This window comes from Nicotiana tabacum, chromosome 3 (assembly GCF_000715075.1).
Source record: "Nicotiana tabacum cultivar K326 chromosome 3, ASM71507v2, whole genome shotgun sequence".
In the NCBI taxonomy this organism is placed as follows: Eukaryota; Viridiplantae; Streptophyta; class Magnoliopsida; order Solanales; family Solanaceae; genus Nicotiana; species Nicotiana tabacum.
In genome coordinates, this window is record NC_134082.1 from 57,221,110 (window position 1) to 57,242,635 (window position 21,526).

Here is a 21,526-nt window from a genome sequence, read left to right on the forward strand (position 1 = left end):
CAATTTTCGAACTTGCCTATCAAGAATGGCAATTGGGACTTCTTCATATGATAGCTCTTCATTCACCTCAATAGTCTCGACTGGCACGATGGTGGACGGATCCCCTACTACCTTCCTTAACATAGACACTTGAAAGACCGGGTGTACCAATGACATCTCGGGTGGCAGTTCGAGTTTGTATGCCACCTGACCAATTCTTTGAATGATTTTGTATGGTCCGACATACCTCGGACTTAATTTTCCCTTCCTTCCAAATCGCATGATACCCTTCATAGGGGAAACTTTCAAGAATACCCAATCGTCTTCTTTGAACTCCAAATCTCTGCGACGTACATCCAAATAGGATTTTTGGCGACTTTGAGCAGTTTTCAACCTTTCTTTAATAATCTTGACTTTCTCCATGGCCTGATACACGAGGTCCGGCCCTATCAATTCCGCTTCTCCAACATAGAATCATCCTATGGGAGACCTACATCTCCTACCATACAATGCTTCAAATGGTGCCATTTGGATACTAGCATGGAAGCTGTTGTTGTAAGCAAATGCTATGAGCGGCAAATAGTCATCCCAACTACCCTTGAAATCAATAGTACAAGCACGTAACATGTCTTCAAGCGTCTGAATAGTCCGCTCTACTTGCCCATCGGTTTGTGGATGAAAAGTTGTGCTAAGGTTTACCTGCGTACCCAAACCGTACTGAAACTTCTTCTAAAAGTGGGCTGTAAACTGAGCCCCGTGATCTGAAATGATTGAAACTAGAGTGCCATGCAACCTGACTATTCTTTGATATACAGCTGAGCATATTGTTCCGCTGTGTTAGTAGATTTAACTGGCAAGAAATGTACTGATTTCGTGAGTTGATCCACGATCACCCAAATTGAGTCGAATTTGCGTGGAGTGCGCGACAACCCAACCACAAAATCCATGTTAATCATCTCCCATTTCCACGTTGGAATTTCTATGCATTGAGACAATCCATCGGGCCTTTGATATTCGGCCTTCACTTGTTGACAATTCGGACATTTCGCCACAAAATCCGCCACATCCCTCTTCATGTTGTTCCACCAATAAATTTCCTTGAGATCATGATACATTTTTGTAGAACCTGGGTGCACGGAATACCTGGAAGTGTGAGCCTCTGCCATGATCCTTTCCCGAAGACCGTCGATATCAGGAACACACAGGCGGTCTTGGTACCATAGGGTACCATCATTCATGCCAACGGCAAGAGATGTGGTCTTGTGTTTATGAATCCTCTCCTTTATGAGCGATGATTCAGCCCCATTCTGTACAATTACTCCTCCTTCATTAGAGTCTGCAAGAAGAACTCCCAAACTGGCCAATTGGTGAACCTCCATGGCTAACGGTCTCTGATATGCCTCCAAATGAGTCAAACTTCCCATATATTTTTGACTAAGAGCATCTGCCACAACATTAGCCTTCCCCGGGTGATAGAGAATATCAATGTCATAGTCCTTGGGTAATTCTAGCCATCTTCGTTGCCTTAGATTCAACTTCTTCTGCTTGAAAATATATTGAAGGCTCTTGTGGTCCGTGAATACATCCACATGGACCCCGTATAGATAATGTCGCCAAATCTTTAGTGCAAACACCACCGCTGCAAGCTCTAAGTCATGAGTTGGATAGTTATTTTCATGATTCTTGAGTTGCCTAGAAGCGTAGGCTATAACCTTTCCATGTTGCATCAACACACACCCGAGCCTGACTCTCGAAGCGTCGCAATACACCACAAATCCCTTTGTACCCTCTGGCAGGGCTAATACCGGTGTTGTTGTCAACCTTGATTTCAATTCTTGAAAACTCTTTTCACAAGCATTGGACCATTGGAATTTAACTGCTTTCTGCGTCAATTTGGTTAATGGAGAGGCAAGAGTAGAAAACCCTTCCACAAACCTCCTGTAGTACCCAGCTAAACCCAAGAAGCTGCGGATTTCGGTTGGAGTGGTAGGTCTAGGCCAATTCTTCACTGCTGCAACCTTCTGAGAATCAAAAATAATTCCTTCCCTGGAAACTACATGACCCAAGAACGCGACAGATTCAAACCAAAAATCACATTTTGAAAATTTCGCACACAATTGATGTTGCTGAAGAGTCTGCAAAACTACCGTGAGATTGTCAGCATGGTCCTCCCGACTATAGGAATATACCAGAATGTTGTCAATGAACATTATCACAATGGAGTCTAGAAAGGGCTTGAAGACCCTATTCATAAGGTCCATGAAAGCTGCGGGGGTATTTGTTAGCCCAAAAGACATCACCATAAATTCAAAGTGCCCATACCGGGTTCTGAAATCTGTTTTTGGAATGTCTTGTTCCCTTATCTTTAATTGATGATACCCGGACCGTAAGTCAATCTTTGAAAGACACATAGCACATTGCAATTGATCAAACAAGCCATCTATCCTTGGCAGCGAATATTTGTTTTTGATTGTGACCTTGTTGAGTTGTCGGTAGTCAATACACATCCGCAGCGATCCATCTTTCTTCCTTACAAACAAGGCCGTTGCACCCCATGGTGACACACTCGGCTGGATGAAGCCCTTCTCTAACAAATCCTTCAATTGTTCCTTTAGCTCTTTTAATTTTGCTGGTGCCATTCTGTAGGGTGGAATTGATATAGGTTGCGTTCCTGGCATCACATCGATACCAAAATCAATCTCCCGATCTAGGGAAACCCCAGGGAGCTCATCTAGAAAGACATCCAGAAATTCATTCACAACCGGTATAGACTCAAGGCTAAGCACCCTGGCATCAACATCTGTAACTCGAACTAGATGATAGATACACCCCTTCTTCATCATCTTCGCGACCTTAAGGTAGGAAATAAACCGACCTCTAGGCACTACATTATCACCCTTCCATTCAATAACGGGCTTATCAGGGAATTCAAGCCTTATAGTTCTAGTCTGACAATCAAGCTTAGCAAAGCATGAATACAGCCAATCCATTCCCATTATTACATCAAAGTTGACTATCCCTAACTCAACAAGATCGGTCGTGGTATCCCTACCCCGTACCGTGACAATGCAACTCTTATAGACTACGGGACCTTCTCACGAACACTCACAGGGAAATTGTTACTTTGGCCACGGCTAAGTCTAAGGCCGAACGAGATGTTGCCGCTTATAAAGAGGATGTGACCACGATGCATACAATGGTTTGCGACATGTCAACGACAACTAAGCAGAGACTTATTCGAGTTGTCGGGCATGCCAAAGCAGAGGCAAAGAGGGAGACCCTGGAAGAACCGTATGTTGCTCCGCTAATAATCTTGCTGACAAGGCCCTCTTTGGGGCAGAAGCCTGACTTTAGGAAAGAGCGCGACTCCCCCCTTTTTAAGGCCTAGGGGTCTTCGGGTAGAATTAGAGCTTCCGAATATCCTGGCCAATTGTCTGCATACATGTTAGCGAATATAGAACAAGGGAGTAAAATAGTTCTTCCTTACCGCGAGATGTATAGGCGACGTTTTGAGATTAGGTATATTTCTATTCCTTTAGGGCGCGATCCCGTTCAGCCCTCTGCTGTGTTTTATCAGGCTTGGCTAAAGATGTGGTTTGGTTACCCTTTGATCCTCCCGAAGGTGGGGGCATTGATACAAGCAACGCGTCATACGATGAAGAACTTCCTCTTGTTGCGTATTCCTTTCTGTCGACTTAATTTAGTCCTGCCCTTTGCGAGGGGTTCCACGGTTTTAGCAAAACGGGACCGACGCTATCTCCGAGTGGTGTGCTGGCAGTTGTCTAAAGAATACGTTTGTGCTTTGTGCCTCTATCGATGGTACAAAGCTCGATGTTTTTTCCCGAGCTCATATGGGTCGTATTAAGAATTTGCTAGGGATTCAGGATGCGGGAGTGATTTGGTTCGTTAGCCCGAACTGCCCTATTAACTTTGGTTTGACATCGTTGTTGTACGTGATTGAACCACCTGAATTCATGAACACATGTTTTATCTGAAAATAGATCAAATGAGGGAGAGGGTTACCAATGCGTCAGTGTGATGCCTAGGCGAAGTATCGATGTCCTTTTCCCTGGAATACTTCCCTGGACCTGTCTTTTATAGATGGAGAACATTCTCACTTTCCATTTTATGAGTCCTCGGAGAGTGTCGCCACTCCTTCACGGTCATGGTAATACATCGTGGCTTGTGCACTTCATCCTTCCCGGTTACCTTTCTTCCTTGGGGCTGGACTCGAACCTGGCCGCTCAGTGGTACTTAGCGGCATCTTTTATTGAGTAACACATCTATCGGCTTTGCAAGATGGGGGTAATTTTTGATCTAGTAGCCGCGCGCGCCCTGCGGTTCCCGCGTCGGGTTGTGGTTCTTATGAAAGGGTCATGGTTAGGCCTAAATTGCTTAGCGCCCCTATATTCACTTATGGTGATCATGATATTTGGTATAGCGATGTTGAAATCGTGCTCTGCTGGTTGCGTCTCATCAGATCTGGTTCTACTGAAAGTTCCTCGAGGACGTTGCCCTCAAAATATGTCACTACCGTTGTGAGGTAGGTCGCATCTTGTGGCATTCCTCCCATTCGCGGTGAATGGATGGTATATCCACCTGTTCGGCATTAGTTTCTTTGCTTGGGGCCAGCTTGGGTATACCGGGCCCATAGAGGTTCCTGGACGGTTGTCCATGGCCCTGATTCATGACCGGTGTTGGGTATGGGCGTACAGCCAGATCTCGACTATATGACTAAGCGTCGTTTGAAAAGACCTGGGTCATCGAGCATGCCTTGTTTAAACTTCAGGCGAAGACCTGTGTTGATCAGTCATCCAAAATTGGGGACAATCTTACTCGTCCTATCGGGGAACGAGGTGTGATTTCCTGAGGTGTTTCATTCTCTCTTTGTTAGGCCTCTGATGTATCGGGCTCTTCCGTTACTGCTTCGATGGCATCGGTGTATGCTTTTACGGTGGAATCTGGCGGTACGGTAAGCGAGTATGTGAGATCGGGCGCTAGGCTGTGGCGCCACACTGTGGTTTCTTTCGAGAGTGTTTCTCCAAACTTCTCCAACGAGACAGACTTGAACTTATCATCTTGAAGGTCGATGCCTTTCTCTACGCAAGTGTAAGCGGTGGCATGCTCGTCGGGATCCGAGGTCCTGTCACGCCTGTGGAGTTCTGGCATTTCAGATTTCCGTAAAGCGGGTTCTGGGACCACTGCCGCTGGGGGGAGCTGTTGCATGAACTACCATGAACCTAACTCAATCCTTTTGGAGAGATCCTCGAGCATCTTCACTATGGTAGGGTCTGTTATCGATCCGCCGTATCTTGGTCTTTCGGGTACTCGTTCGGCATAGGGAGCTGTTTTCGGTGCTGCCATGATGGGAGTCATCAGATGGCTCTATAGCTGAGTGATAGCCAACTGCTGTGCCTGCAACAATTGAAAAATATCGTGACGGCTAACTTCTTGTGTTTCCCGAGATGGGGTTTGTTGGGCTTCCTATTGGTTGATATGTTGAATGCTCATATTTGTATGTGAGTTTCGTTTACTTGCTGTGTGTCTTATGAATATGTGTCTGCTAGAATTGGTCCAGATGCGTTATCGGGGTTCCGCAGCGTCATGCCAGCCATTGGAACAACCTCGCTGTTTCTACCATAATTTTTGAGGTGGTCGTTCTTGACTTTGCTTACCGAGCCAGACATTTTGACCTGAAATCAAGGGATCTTGGACAAGAAAAAGTGTGAAAGATAATGTGTATTTGTGTAATGGAAGTAGAAAGAAAATAATCACTATTATTTTTAGCCCCATAGTTGGTGCCAAACTGTTTACCGTGAAAATGGTAACAACAGTTAAATTTGTAAATGGGATTCTAAAAATACGTGATCTATTACTGAGCTAGTTGTTAAAGCAGTTGATGCTAGTACTATGGAGAGTAAAGATTAAAAACAAGCTAAAATGGGATGATAATCAAACCATAGGTCCTGCTGCCCGGACGTGTGTCTGGTCGGTGAAGAACCTCGGGGTCGACATCGGTGTCGAGCTCAAGCTATCGGGAATGGTTGGGGATGGGACAACAGTTGAAGATATAATTAAACAAGGCTCTTTATGGCCAATACTAAGGCATACGATGAAGAATGAGTAAGAACGCGATGAATATCGAGGTGATCTCAGGATAGTGAGAACGAACAAGTTAGAAAGAAAAGAGAGAGAGAGAGATATTATTGCACCTGTGGAGAAATGGAGCAACATCATTTGCTTACAAAGTGGCATCGATTTCCCTTATATAGGAGAGGGAATACCATATAGTACAGGGAGTATTGAATGTAAAGACATGGTGATGGGATGACTAGGCACGGTACTAGTGCCTATTGTCTCTAGCCGTTTGCCTTGGGAATCCCTCATCTTCATAACCTTTGCTGGGTCATGGACAGACCCCTTAACCACGGAGTCTCCGCAGAGTTGCAGACGAACCTCGAGATAGGGAGCTCGATCGTGATACCATAACCTCGAGGTACTGACATGATTTTCTGAACATACCTTAAAGGCGGGAAATAGATCCCCCTGATTTCACCGCATACAACACTGGTACCTTTGGAACCTACCGAGGTCGTTCTTTTGTTGTTGAGTCATTTTCATACATTGTAGTTATGTACCTAATCACATTCATCATTTGTATATCTTATCTCGGTCTCTATTATCATTTATTGTTACATCAACTATCATTGTTTTGGGCTGATTGACATTAGTGTTAAGAGCCCGAGAGACTGAAGAGACTAATGATTGAGTGAGGTTGAGGGCCTAATTGTGACTGATATTGATGGGATGGGGATACACGGTACAGTAAGTTTTATTTATTCATAATGTGAGCGGGTTGCACGTCACATCATGCACTATTCATTCATGATAAGATTGGTTGCACGCCGCAAGAGGTACTATTAATTCATGATACTATTCGGCTGCGTGCTGCAACAGGTTTATTAGTGCTTGGGTAGGATTCGCCCCTTTAGAGTCTGACATAACAGAAGTGGGTGCATGTACAATACAATGCTGAGTGCTTAAGTGTGATGAGTGAGAGTTGCGATAGTCAGATTGAGTACTCAGAGAGAGTGGGTACGTAAGGTTATCATTGTGATGCATTACATGTGACATGCACATTTGACATGTAGATATAGAGATGTAACATTCCTCATATCAGTTATACTTGCCATATTTCATCCCTGTTGAGCTTAAATTGTTAAACTTGAAAGCATATCTACCTTTCCGTACTATGTACAAACTTTTTATGAGTTTTCTCTAGGATATTACTATAATTCTTCCTGTCATATCTGTACCGTTACAAATCTGGATTAAGATAGTAATTATCTGAGCTCATCAATAATTTCAGCCCAAGGTTAGCCTTGTTAATTATTGTGTAAATTGGGTTGGTTGTACTCATACTACACTTTACACTTCGAGTGCAGATCCAGATACCTCTAGGCACAGTGGTTGCAAGCTTTGGAGCTTTGTCTGTTAGACACCATTAAGGTAGCTGCTTTGGCGTCTGCAAACCTCGACTCTAATTCTTTTACAGTTTATTTGTATTGTTCTATCTTTCTAGACAGATGTTTTAGCATTTAGACTATATTTTCATATAGATGCTCCTGTACTTAGTGACACTTGAATTCTGGGGGATTTGTATTGAGTCGCGGTATTTTCTTATCAGTTATTTGTGAGATTTTCACTATCAAGCTTATTTCCTTATGTTTTAAAATTTAAAGACACGTAGTTATTTTTGAATTGTCGGCTTGCCTAGTATTGAGACAGGCGCCATCACGACATGTAAGATTTTAGGTCGTGACACTTGTTTACCATGAAAATGGCAACGACAATTAAATTTGTAAATGGGATTCTAAAAGTACGTGATCTATTCCAGAGCTAGTTATTAGAGCAGTTGATGCTAATAATATGGAGTGTAAAGATTAAATACAAGCTAAAACGGGATGATAATCGAACCGCAGGGCCTGCTGCCCGGACATGTGTTTGGTCGATGAGGAACCTCGGGGTCGAGCTCAAGCTCGAGCTATCGGGGATGGTCGGGGTTGGGATAATAGTTCAAGATATAATTAAACAAGGCTCATTATGGTCAATACTAAGTCATACGATGAAGAACGAGTAAGAATGCGATGAATATCGAGGTGATCTCGAGACAGTGAGAACGGATAAGTTAGAAAGAAAAGAGAGAGAGAGAGATATTATTGCCCTTGTGGAGAAATGGAGCAACATTAGTCGATCTACAAAGTAATGGGGATCCTCTTTATATAAGAGAGGAATCCATTATGGTACACAGCGTGTTAATCGTAAAGGTATGGAGACAAGATGTCTATACATGACATCTTTAAAAATTGGCCCCGGATAGACCAATCATGTTAGGTTAAGCCGTGTGCCTTGGGGACTTCCCTCTTGCCTGTCATAGCTTGTTGTACCTGTTAGAACACGATATCCTTTGGACCGATATATGAATATATGTCGAGCCTCGAGGATGAGTCTCGACCCCCGCTCCGAGCTACTAGGAGTACGACCGCGAGATGGTTCTATGACGGGGGGAATCAGGCCCTCGGATTTGCCGTATACAGATAGTCTCCGTGTTTCATAGAATGAAGGCGACGAGAAACGGTTTTCATACTTGTTACCTCTGGTGCTCTTACGACCGGATACAAGGTATTAAGGCGCATTACGCCCACGATGCTTCCTTCAATATGCCCAGGATGCTTTTATAAATACTTGTTTCTTCCCTTTTTGGGTTCCATCTTGCGCTCAAAACCCTTAGTGAGGTTTTTTCTCCTCGTTGTCATCCTTTCTTAGGGACGCATTCCCCTTTTTCTTCTTTTCTCAGATTTCTACAAGGATCACGAATATTACCACTTTTGCTTCTTAGGAGGCTGTGGGCTCTTCCTTTTCACTTTTCTCTCGAGGTGAAGTGGCCACTCCCCCCCGTGATGAGGAGTGTGCTCTGGGACCCTTTGCGATGACCTCTGATTTTATGGTCGAAAGACCCTCCTCGAAGTCAGGGCGCTGCGAGCCTGTAACTCGGTACATTAGTTCTATAACAGACATCAAAAGAGTGAAGGCAGACTGTTGATGGGGAGATACCGTGCTCGTGGAGATCCCCGCTCGGGATGAAGATACTACGGCTCATAAAGCTGTCTTTCTGAGTGTGTATACATACATATTCTCTTTGGGGCCGGTGGGGGCCGTCCTCGCTCTTGGTTGACCCTATGATTCTCGACTTCTACCGGAGTTATCAGGTGACTTTAGGTCAAGTCCACCCTTCATTCTGGCACGTGGTTTATATGATCAGGCATTATTCGACCATGATAGAAGGAACACCCTCCACCCTGAACCATTTAATCCAGTTGTATAGCGCTCGTCTGCTTCGCGGAGGCTTAGTCAAGCTTCGTTGTCGGGCTTCGAGGTCCCTTTTTGATCCCACCGAGGAATTCGAGGATGATTCGTGGTTAAGCCAATTTGTCCGAGTGAGGACGTCTGATCTGATTCCAGTGGAAAAGATGGCGTTCCCTGACAAATGGAACGCTGGGCATAAGTAGACGTGGTGCCCTTGCCCTTTCTTGGTAACTTTTCTTCATACATTTGACTCTGTCTTTCTTGTCTTTTTATCAGCAGCGATCTACCCTTGTGCGGTGCCGGACCTTCAAGATTGGGTTGGTTGTTTTCACTCAATCTGCCTGTATACCGACCAAGCGTGACGGGATTTATCTCAAGCCCGGTGGGAGGCTGGGGGCCCTATTAAGTTTTGAGTCTTGATTCACCCGTGAATTTTGATGTAGCTTGATATTAGTAGCTTTCTCTGTATCGTGCATTTTAACAACTACATTTATGTAAGTCTAGGAGGAACCCTACTGGTAAGGGAGGTGCCATCCGTTGGAGGGAACACTCAGATGCATGACAAGGAGAGGAAAAGGCAGAAGAGCCTACCAGTTGAGCCGCCGGAGCCCAAGAGGATTAGAATGGAGGATTCCAAGGTCGACCCATTGTCCCTAGTATCCGGGGTGACAGGAAATACTCGTTCTGAGGTTGAGGGAGAAAGCAGCTTTTCGACACCCTGTGAAGAGCCTTTGGGGTCGATTGATCCTCGAGTCGTGGGAATAGATGCTTCTGGACATGAGTCTGGTGCTGGTGTGGCTCAGATTCGTGGTGGCGAGGCAATAGATGGTGTATCGGGCACTGACCTTGAACTGACAGGTGGACGGAGTTCTCCCCGAACATGGATGCCCTTGACAGACAGTTTGGAGGGACCTCGATTCGGGCCTCAGGATGAACAGAGGACGGAGATCCAGATTAACCCTGTTAGCCCATTGGATATTGTTTATTCCCTAAAGGGGGATATTCCTCCATCTTCCAGAATGCAAGAGGAGTCTTGCGAGGAGCTTTTCGTGGCGAGAGCACTGGTCAAGGGCGGAGAAACACTCGGGATGCCGACGATCATCCTTGAGGGTAGTTCCGAGGTCGACGCCTCACCTATTTTTGGCGACATGGGCAGGCTTTGTGAGCGGGTAACTTCATCTAGCCTTGTTTGCTGCTTCGGGATGATCCGTCCTTTATCTCCTTAACTTTATTATGTGGTTTCAGGCCGAGGCGCTTTATAACCAGACCCTCGCCCAGTGTCAGGATGAGGTGAGTCATCGTGAGTGCGAGAAAGCTTTTTTCACCGAACAGGTTATCTACCCTTTGCTTTTGCTATCATTTGAGATCTTGTAAATCTCGTGGCTTTTAACTCTTCATGCCTCGATCTGTGCTGTTTGAGAAGGAAAACGCCCTACTAAGAGGGGAGCATCGGGCCAGGGATGTTGAAATCTCTAAGCTTAGCCGGCGTGTGAGCGAGGTGTCTTCTGAAAGGGACAACCTCTGGGAAAAAGTTACCTTGATTGAGCAACAACTTCAGGGCGTGAGTGAGGATAGCGGCAAGTATAAGAACCTTCATTTTGAGCTCATGGCTGTATTGCTTCGCATCAAAGTTGAGGCTAAGGTGCTTGCATCCTCTCTTAGGGGAGGAGCGGTTGTTGCAGATTCCTACATTGAGAGGGCGTTTGATGGGGCTGGCTCGAATTTGCCTCGAATCGTGAGTCATGCTTGGCTATCTTCCCGAGGGCTGGTCATCAAGGGTGTGTTGGAAGGTAGCTCGAGTGGGGTTAAAAAAGGGGGTGGATCCCCAAAGAGGGGGGATGTTGTCAAGAAAAAGCCATCGAGGTATCTGTAATTGCCCGGACGCGACCTTTGATGCCGTTGGTTTTGGCAATAGATTAGCAGTGTTGTTTTTCCCTGTCGACCTCCCTTTTTGTTGTTCAGTACTTTTTCATTTGTATGCGGAGCATTCTGCGATTCTGTTTCTCTTTCTGTTTTGGATTAACCAATGTTTTACGAAAAAACCTTGGACCTGCGATATAGCCCTGTGACCTTTTTAGGCCAGCTCAGGAGTTTGTCGTGCGGCCGGTAGGTGCGGCCTCCGACGTGAACCACCATGAAGGATCTCACACTTTTTGTCCCGCCATTTTGCATTGGGTTTTCGGGCCGGGTTTGTCCCGAGCGTTGTTGATTTCTACTTTACCGTGCCCGTGCGATCAGGTGATGATGGCTCTTATCTTTTTCCCTTAGGATTTTTGCTGTTTCAACCATTTTGGGTCCAGTCTCCGAGTCGCGTTGCGATTCTAGCTTCGATTGGCCCTCAAGTTCCTTCCTGCCTGCATGGGCAAACGGCGAGGGCCTTTTATGCTTCGGGTCTAAGTGACCTTATAGGTGGGTGGCTCGAGGGCTCACTACTGGTGGCATTTATGTCATGCCCTTAGGCATATTATAGTTTATCTTTTTTGGATTTAGTCTCCGAGTCGCATTGCGGTTCGAGCTTCGATTGACTCTCAAGTTCCTTTTTGCCTGCATGGGCGGACGGTGATGGCCTTTTATGCTTCGGGTCAAAGTGACCTTATAGGTGGGTGGCCCAGAGTCTCACAAATGGAGGCATTTATGTCGTGCCCTTATGCATATTTTAGTTTAGCTATTTTGAGTCCACTCTCCAAGTCGCATTGCAACTCGAGCTTTAATTGACCCTTATGTACTTTTGATTTCCTGACCGACAATAGTGCCTCTTAAGCTGTTTGGTCGTTGAGACCTTTCAATATGTGGCCCGAAGGCTTGCATAGTTAACTATTTTTATCTGGTCTCCGAATCGGGTTACGATTCGAGCTCACTTTAATCCTCAAGTTGGCTCGGAGGCTTGCTTAGCTGGAGACAATGGCTCTTACGCTGTTTTTGCCCTTGGGCTTTTTGTAGGCTTTGTCTTCCACTCGTTAAGGTCTTTTGAAAGAATTTTCCCTGACCCGTCGTCGGTTTCAGAGAACCTCTATTTCAAGTCATTATCGACGATGTTTCGAGCACCTCAGAAGGTTCATAGCTCGGAGGCTGAGTAGATCGCAGCGTTGTGATTTGGAGCTGACATGGTTAAATCTCGTTTTTTCCTGTTGAGGGAAGCCTGTTTTAACCGGTTCTTTCCGAAGTATATTCAAAATAGTGGCTTGTGATTTTTGTTTAGCGACGGTCGGGCATCCCCGATTCGCGTTAGTTTGGCTGTATCAGCCGTTTTGACCGTAGTCATATGCATTTGGCCATAGCCATTTTTGATTCCGAGTGACAGTTCATGTGTCTACACCAAGGGTATGCCCTTTCGAGATTCTTACAAATGCGAAGTATAGCCTAAACTTCGGAATTTTCATACATGTTGAGGTCTTACAGTTTGTCATGCCTGTTAAGGTCTTACAGTTTGTCATGTCTGTTGAGCTTTTACAGTTTTTGTAGAATAGATCTGGATACGCCGAGTCTGCCCGCTAGGGGTCTTACAGTTTCGGGTTTTCCAGCGCGTGGCGATTGGCGATTATTGACAGTCTCCGAGTTATCGAATTTGTTTAAGTGTGAAGACCGCTTATTGTGAGCTCGGAGTTGCCTCGTAGGGGCTTTATGAGCTCGGAGTTCCGACCCTGGGGTCATGCGGGTGTAGAATTGCTCAAACTAAGTCTCCAAGCATCTCGGGACGCGTTTAGTGGAGATGCCCCTGTCGGAGGAATATTTGAGATATCCTTGCTTGGAGAATAAGATGTTGAAAAAATATCCGTTTATTGATTGGTGTAGACATACATTGTTTCATTGTCGTGAGCATGGCCCGCGCGGGTGCGGCTTTTAGAATCATTTTATTCGGTACATAATTCTCGATTGTGGTTTAGCCTGCCGTTTCCCTGTCCCCCCGAGGGGACGGCGCCCTTAGAAGTAGATCATCACTTTATCTTTGGACTGTAGAAAAAGTCCTATGACCTTATCGGATCCTTCTCTAGGGAAATGTATGTATATCGTCTCATTAAAAACCTTGCTCGCAAAAACCCGTTTTGGGGTAAAAAAACCCGGTCGAAGGAAAAGAGTGTGGCGTCTGCTCGAGGATATTTGTGGGGTTCCACATCCGGCCACCTTAGCAGTATCACCGTTTCAGCATCAATATATTTTAGTTACTCGGAAGCTGCTCGCCCTCTATGGTACCAAGCTTATAGGATCCTTTGCCGACTATCCTAAGGACACGGTATGGTCCATCCCAATTTTTGCCCAGCTTTCCCTCGTTAGGGTTTTTGGTATTGAGAGTAACCTTTCTTAGGACCAAGTCTTTGATTTTGAAGTATCGGAGATTCGTTCTTCTGTTGTAGTATCTTTCGATTTTCTTTTTCTGGGCAACCATCCGAACTAGCGAGGCTTCCTGTCGTGGATCCCCTGGAGTTTCTCCGATGCTCGATTTTGGAGTTGTTCGATATGCCCACAGCACCTCGGGTAGCGTTTCTCTCCATTTTCCTATGGCGCTTTCCAACTTCTTTTATAAGTTCTGAATGATGGTTTTATTTGTATATTCGGCTTGGCCGTTTGCACACGGGTGGTATGGCGTCGACACAATTCTCTTGATTTTTTTGTCTTCAAGGAATTGTGTTACCTTGCTCCCGATGAATTGCCACCCGTTGTCTCATGTTATTTCGGAATGGGTTCCGAACCTGCATACTATGTGTTCCCATATAAAATTGATGACTACGTTCTCTCTTATTTTCTCGAAGGCCTGCACTTCCACCCATTTTGATAAATAATCAGTAATAAATAAAATGAATCTGGCCTTACCTGGCGTCATCGGAAAAGGACCGACAATGTCCACCCCCCATTTCATGAATGGCCATGGTGATAAAATGGAATGCAGTTGTTCTTCGGGCTGGTGGATCATGGGAGCGAACCTCTGACACTTGTTGCATTTTCGGATGAATTCCCTGGCGTCCTTTTCCATGCTGTCCCAATAGTAATCTGCTATGATCACTTTTCGGACTAATGAATCGGCCCCGGAGTTATTTCCACAAGTGCCCTCGTGGATCCCCTGGAGTACGTAACCCGTGTCACCCGTCACCAAGCATACCGCCATGGGTCCATCAAAAGTTCACCTGTAAAGAGCCCCATTTTCATCGTGTGAGAACCAGGCTGCTTTTGTTCGCAGGGCCCTTAATTAATTTGGATCCGTGGGTAGCTTTCCATCCTTCAGATAAATGATGTATTTGTTTCTCCAGTCCCTTGTCAGGCTGGTAGAGTTAATTTCTGCGTGACCTTCCTCGACCAAAGATTTGAACAGTTGAACGACGGTCCAGGGGAGCAGTTCTTCTTCTTCAGCGGAAAATCCTAGGTTCGTGAGAGCATTGGCCTCACAATTTTTCTCTCAAAGTATATGGACTAAGTTCCATTCTTTGAAGCGACATAATGCAATTTGGATTTTGTCCAAATACTTTTTCATCCTGTCTTCTCGGGCTTCGTAGCCTTCGTTCACTTGGCTTGCCACAAGGAGCGAATCGCATTTTGCCTCGACAGTCTTGACTCCCAAACTTTTAGCCAATTCTAATCCTGCAATCGTAGCCTAATACTCGGCCTCATTGTTAGTCAATTTTGTGGTTTTTATGGATTGTCTGATTATGCCACCGATAGGCGGCTTTAGGACTATACCGAGCCTGGATCCCCTTACGTTTGTGGCACCATCTATGAACAGGGTCCATACCCCGGAATATGTGCCTGATTTCAATAACAGCTCCTTCTCTACTTCAAGCACGAGGGTCAGCAAGAATTCGGCAACGAAATCCGCTAGGATTTGAGATTTGATGGCCATCCGAGGTTGATACTCGATGCCATACCCTCTGAGTTTGATGGCCCATTTGGCCAACCGACCCGATAACTCAGGTTTATGGAGTATATTCCGCAAGGGATAAGTTGACAGGACACAAATACGGTGGCATTGAAAGTAAGTCTTTAGTTTGCGCAAGACGCTTATTAGTGCGAGAGCCAATTTTTCCAGATGGGGATACCAGGTTTCAGCGTCCCTTATGGTTCGACTCACATAATAAATAGGAAATTGTGTACCTTGCCCTTCTCGGACCAGTACGCCACCTACCGCTATCTCGGATACAACCAGGTATAGGTATATCATTTCATCCTCATTGGGCGTGTGCAGCAAAGGTGGGCTAGACAAGTACCATTTCAGTTCTTCCAGGGCATGTTGGCATTCTGGAGTCCATTCGAAGTTGTTCTTTCTTTTGAGCAAAGCAAAGAAATGGTGGATTTAATCCGATGATCTTGATATGAATCTGCCCAGGGCCGCTATCTGCCCCGTCAGCCATTGAACGACTTTTACATTTTTCACCACCTTAATCTCTTTAATGGCTTTTATTTTGGCGGGGTTGATTTTGATCCCGCTTTTTGAGAGCATGAAGCCCAGGAATTTTCCCGAACCTACTCCGAATGCGCACTTCTCAAGATTGAGCTTCATGTTGTAGCTTCTGAGGATGTCGAAGGTTTCCTGCAAATAGGTCAGATGGTCCTCTGCCACAGGGATTTGACTAGCATATCATCAATATATACTTGCATTGATTTTTCTACTTGGTGTTCAAACATTTTATTAACTAGCCGTTGGAATGTTGCTCTCGCATATTTTAGCCCGAAGGGCATTACGTTATAACAATATGTACCGTATTTTGTGATAAATGAGGTCTTTTCCCTATCCTCGGGGTTCATCTGGATTTGATTGTACCCTGAGTAGACATCGAGGAAAGTGAGGGTCTCGTGGCCGGCCATAGCATTGATCATGCGATCGATATTAGGCAACGGGAAGGAATCATTTGGGCACGCTTTGTTCAAGTCTTTATAGTCTATGCACATCCTTAACTTATTCCCCTTTTTTTGGTACTACCACTACGTTCGCTAGCCATTCGGGATACTTTACCTCCCTGATGGATCCGATTTTAAGGAGCTTCGCCATTTCCTCTTTAATGAAGGCATGCTTTACCTCGGAATGTGGCCTTTTTTTTTGTTTCACGGGTCAGAATTTGGTTTCAACGCTTAGTCAGTGGGAGGTTATCTCCGGTGGAATACCTGTCATATCTAAATGGGACAAAGCAAAATAGTCGATATTATTACTAAGGAATTGTATAAACTCTGCCCAGAGTTCGGGGGTCAGCCCCGTTCCCAGGTATACCTTGCGATCCGGGAGGTGTTTGATCTAAACGGTTTGCTCCAGCTCTTCGACTGTTGATCTGGTCGCATCCGATTCCTCGGGGGCGACGAAGGTTCGGGGGACGAAGAAGTCTTCCTCGTCGTCTTTGAGGGTCTGCATGCTTCCCTCCTTGTCTGAGACTGGGCGTGTGGAGGCTGGCGTCTCATGGTGGACCGCATACATTTCTTTTGCTGCCCGCTGTTCTCCATGTATGGTCGTGATGCCATCCCTCGTGGGAAACCTTATCACCTGGTGCAAGGTTGAGGGCACTGCCCTCATGTTGTGTATCCAAGGCCTGCCGAGTAAGGGCATTGTATCTCATGTCGCCATCGATGATCTGAAACTCGGTGTTCTGGGTTGTGTCAGACGTGTCGATTTGGAGAATGATCTCTCCCTTCATTTCTTCTCTGATCATGTTGAAATCGTGGAGGACCCGGGGGTGGTAACAACTTGATTGAGCGGCCCTAACTGTTCTACCACTTGTGACCTGATTATGTTGACCGAGCTGCCTGGATCCACGAGTACGCGCTTTATTCTGGTGTTATTTGAGAGAAAAGAGATTACTAGCGCGTCGTTGTGTGGTTCCATTGTAGCTTCGAGATCCTCCTCACTAAATATGAGGGTTTCTCCAGGTAAGTTCACTCGGGGCGACCCTTTTTTTTTATTTGACGTTCTATCTCGTTTTAACACGGGTCCTCGGGGAATGTTGGCTCCCTCAATAATCATGTGGACACCGGCCTGTAAGTCGGTTGTGCCCTTTTCTCCGTCGCCTTTGAGGTTTTGGCTTCCCATTTCACTAGTCGAACCAGGCGCTTTATCTTAAAAAATGGTCTTTGGGCGAGAAAAAGTGTGAAAAATAATTTGTGTTTTGTGCAATGGAACTAGCAAGAAAATAATCACTATTACTTTTAGCCCCACGGTGGGCGCCAAACTATTTACCGTGAAAACGGTAACAACAATTAAATTTGTAAATGGGATTCTAAAAATACGTGATCTATTCCCGAGCTAGTTGTTAGAGCAGTTGATTCTAATAATATGGAGTGTAAAGATTAGATACAAGCTAAAACGGGATGATAATTGAACCGTAGGGCCTGGTGCCCGAACGTGTGTCTGATCGATGAGCAACCTCGGGGTCGACGTCGGGGTCGCGCTTGAGATATAGGGGACGGTCGGGGATGGGATAATAGTTGAAGATATAATAAAACAAGGCTCTTTATGGCCAATACTAAGGCATACAATGAAGAACGAGTAAGAACACAATGAATATCGAGGTGATCTCGTGGAAGTGAGAACGGACAAGTTAGAAAGAAAAGAGAGAGAGAGGTATTATTGCACTTGTGGAGAAATGGAGCAACATCAATCGAGTCAACAAAGTAATAGGGATCCCCTTTATATAAGAGGGGAATCCATTATGGTATAGAGCGTGTTAATCGTAAAGGTATGGAGACAAGATGGCTAGACATGACATCTTGAAAAATAGGCCCCGGATAGACCAACCATGTCAGGTTAAGCCGCGTGCCTTGGGGACTTCCCTCTCGCCTGTCATAGCTTGATGTACCTGTCATAACACGATATCCTTCGAATCGATATATGCATATATATCGAGCCTCGAGGATGAGTCTCGACCTCGACTCCGAGCCTCGAGGGGTACGACTGCGAGATGGTTCTATGACGGGGGAATCAGGTCCCCAGATTTGCCGTATACAACATTTATGATAATGATCCTTGTAAGTTAAGAAATGAAAATATGGAATATGTCATTGTGCCATGGAAGAATAACTCTATGAATGTCCAAGAGATCTAATGAAATAATGATGTTGTGAGTGGTTAAAAGTACTAATGAAGCTATACATGGTATGAAAGGTTATGAGGAGAATGCATTTGTATTTCTATTTCCTTTATACACAAAAATATTTTTGGGAGTATTATTAGCAAGCCGAGGAAGGATGGGTTGTAACGACCCACGCCTGAAACTACACATGTCGAAGTAGGAGTGATTGAGATTATTTCCCTTAATTGGGATGAGATTGATGTTTTGAGATTATTCTCCTTGATTAGGATGAGATTGTTTCTGGCCTTGGATAGGATGTCAACTCACACGGCATATGTGGGGAGGCGACCTAGCCGATCGTGTGGTGATGGGACGCCATGTCGCGCGTATGGTGGTTCCTCCTTCTTATTATCATATTTTATTCCCATCGTCATGGTAATCCTCATTGATTCGTGGAGAGATAGATCAGCTGATCGAATTTGTGATCGGAGGCTAATGATCTCTCAACCAAAAATATTAATTTCTTATTTTGAAAATTATTATGTTTTCACTTGACACTTGGATATCTGTGGTTTTTCCTAGTTGCTTTCATGATTTTTCCACCCTTTTTATGTTGGCATTCTATTTCATGAGAGGGTATTTAACTTTACATACTAGTACTATTCCATATGTACTAACGTCCCTTTTGCCGAGGGCGTTTCATCTTTAATGGACGCAGGCGGTTCCTCAGCAAACGGTTCCGATCATCATTAGCAGCTACCCTCTACTCAGCAAACTTGGTGAGCCATGTTCTACTTCAGGGTCTTATGACATTTGATTTTGCATATTATGTATTGAGTTATAGCCGGGGCCTTGTCACCGGCACTTCCATACTACTCTTTTGTTATACTTAGAAGCTCCATAGATAGGTTGTGGGTGGTGTTCGGTTTGGGGTAATGAATTGGAAATGTTGTAGTTGCCAAACTATTTTACCTTAGTAAATATGAACCTATAGTTTTTTGGAAATTGTAAATAAAGCTTCTATAAGCAATGGATAAAGGATGTGGTACACTTTACTCTTCTCATGTATATTTCTTGTTACTAATTCTTAAATTGTTCATGGGTAAGGTTGGGTAGAAGACATAAACTACGCTTTCTTGACTGGAATGTCTCGGTCGAGCACCGGTCGCACTCCCAAGGTCTAGGCATGACAAAAGTTATTTAATGTGAAGGTATCTTACCGAGCACTTCTTTATAGACGATATTTTTTTTGTATGTTTCCTTCTAATGCTTTGGTTTCTCTTCCATAACCAGAGCTCTTGTTGTCGATATTGATATACCTCTTGAAAGTGCAACATATAGTTATTCGTGTAAGAAAACATATTGTTCTTAAAATAGTCCAATATTTAGTATGTTTGTCCTTATGGTTTATATCACGACCCAATTTCCACTGTATCTCATGATGGTACCCAACGTTGCCGCTAGGAAAGCCAATAGTGAACTACCTATTTAATTTCTTATTTTAATATTTTAATGTATTTGATTTTTATTTAATTAATACGGAAGAAAATAGTAAGTGAGCGTAGTAATGTAAAGCATAAACTAAATGAGAAAGTAAGAGAGTGGATTAAATAATCAAAACCCATGAGTGTCTACTAGAACTCCCACAACCTGGTGTCACAAGTGTATGAGTATCTAGTACAATATACAAAAGTCTATAAGAACTACTGTCTGAAATAAAATAGACAAAAATGATAAAAACATAAGAAGAGAATGCTCCAGGTGCTGCAAAACGGAGCATGAGGAGAACCTCACCACTAAGCCTCCAGGTAATGCGGATGCGCGCCATGACAAAAATGATAAATTTTCTTCCATGACTAAACATTTCTGCCAAATCTCTATGTAATGAAGCTCGATTTAACATTATGTTTAACCAAATTTTACTTATTAATTCAAGCAATTAAATTAGCAAGCTGAGTTCAAATAGTGCAAGTAATAGAATGATAGAGACCTATGTCTACCTGGATATTACATGAATTTTATCTACACAAAGACTCTCGTCACTTCATACGTACGTAGTACCCACAATTAGTAGCAAATAACAAATTTAAACCCCTATGAGGTTAATTCCCTCTTACAAGATTAGGCAATAGACTTACCTCATTCCCAAGTTCACTTTTTGGTCCACAAATCACTCTAAAAGCCTCAAGTTGGTGCCGAACAATTCGAAACTAGCCAAAGATTGTAGAAAATAATCAAGAATTAGTAAAAAGTTCACAATTTTACTATAAGAGTGATTACCCAACACAACTTCGAGGTTAATTCCCTCTTACAAGATTAGGCAATAGACTTACCTCGTTCCCAAGTTCACTTTTTGGTCTACAAATCACTCTAAAAGCCTCAAGTTGGTGCCGAACAATTCGAAACTAGCCAAAGATTGTAGAAAATAATCAAGAATTAGTAAAAAGTTCACAATTTTACTATAAGAGTGATTACCCAACCCAACTTGGAAGATTCCTAAAATTCAACCCCAGGCTCGCATGCCTGGATTTCAATTTTTTTTAAATAAATATTACCATAACCTCACGAGTCATACATGTATTTTGTTTCAAAATGCGAGCCCAAATCGACTCTCAAAACTTAAATTCTCATTTCTCAAAACATAGACAAAGTTTCTAAAAATTTTACTTTGATTCACATAATGTTTTACGTTAAATATCATGTGTAATCATGTAAATTAGTTGGAAATTATAAAAAAATGACCTACCCAAAGATTGTAGATGAAAATCCCTCTTCAAAATTTCCTCCTACAGAGTCTAGAGTTCCAAAATATGAAAATAAGACCAAAATCTCGTCCCTCAGCTTTTATGTCCAATCGCAGGTATCGCAATAGCGACCTAGGGTTTGCAAATGCGAACCACGCAAATGATAGGAATCCATCGCAAAAGAGAAGACTCTCCTCCCTACTTTCATCACAAATACGAACTTGGAAGAACTTATAAAAACACAACCGCACGTCTGATTCTTATAAAATCAACTCCGCATAATGCCAAACTTTACGAACAAGTTCCAAATGAAAATAATGGACCTATTCAAAGTCCCAAAAAATGAAATCCAAACACGATATCTATGAATTCAACCTACGGTTAAACTTAATCAAAATTTTAAGCCTTTAATTTGCCAACTATCGGCAAAATAACACAAATCAACATACGGACCTC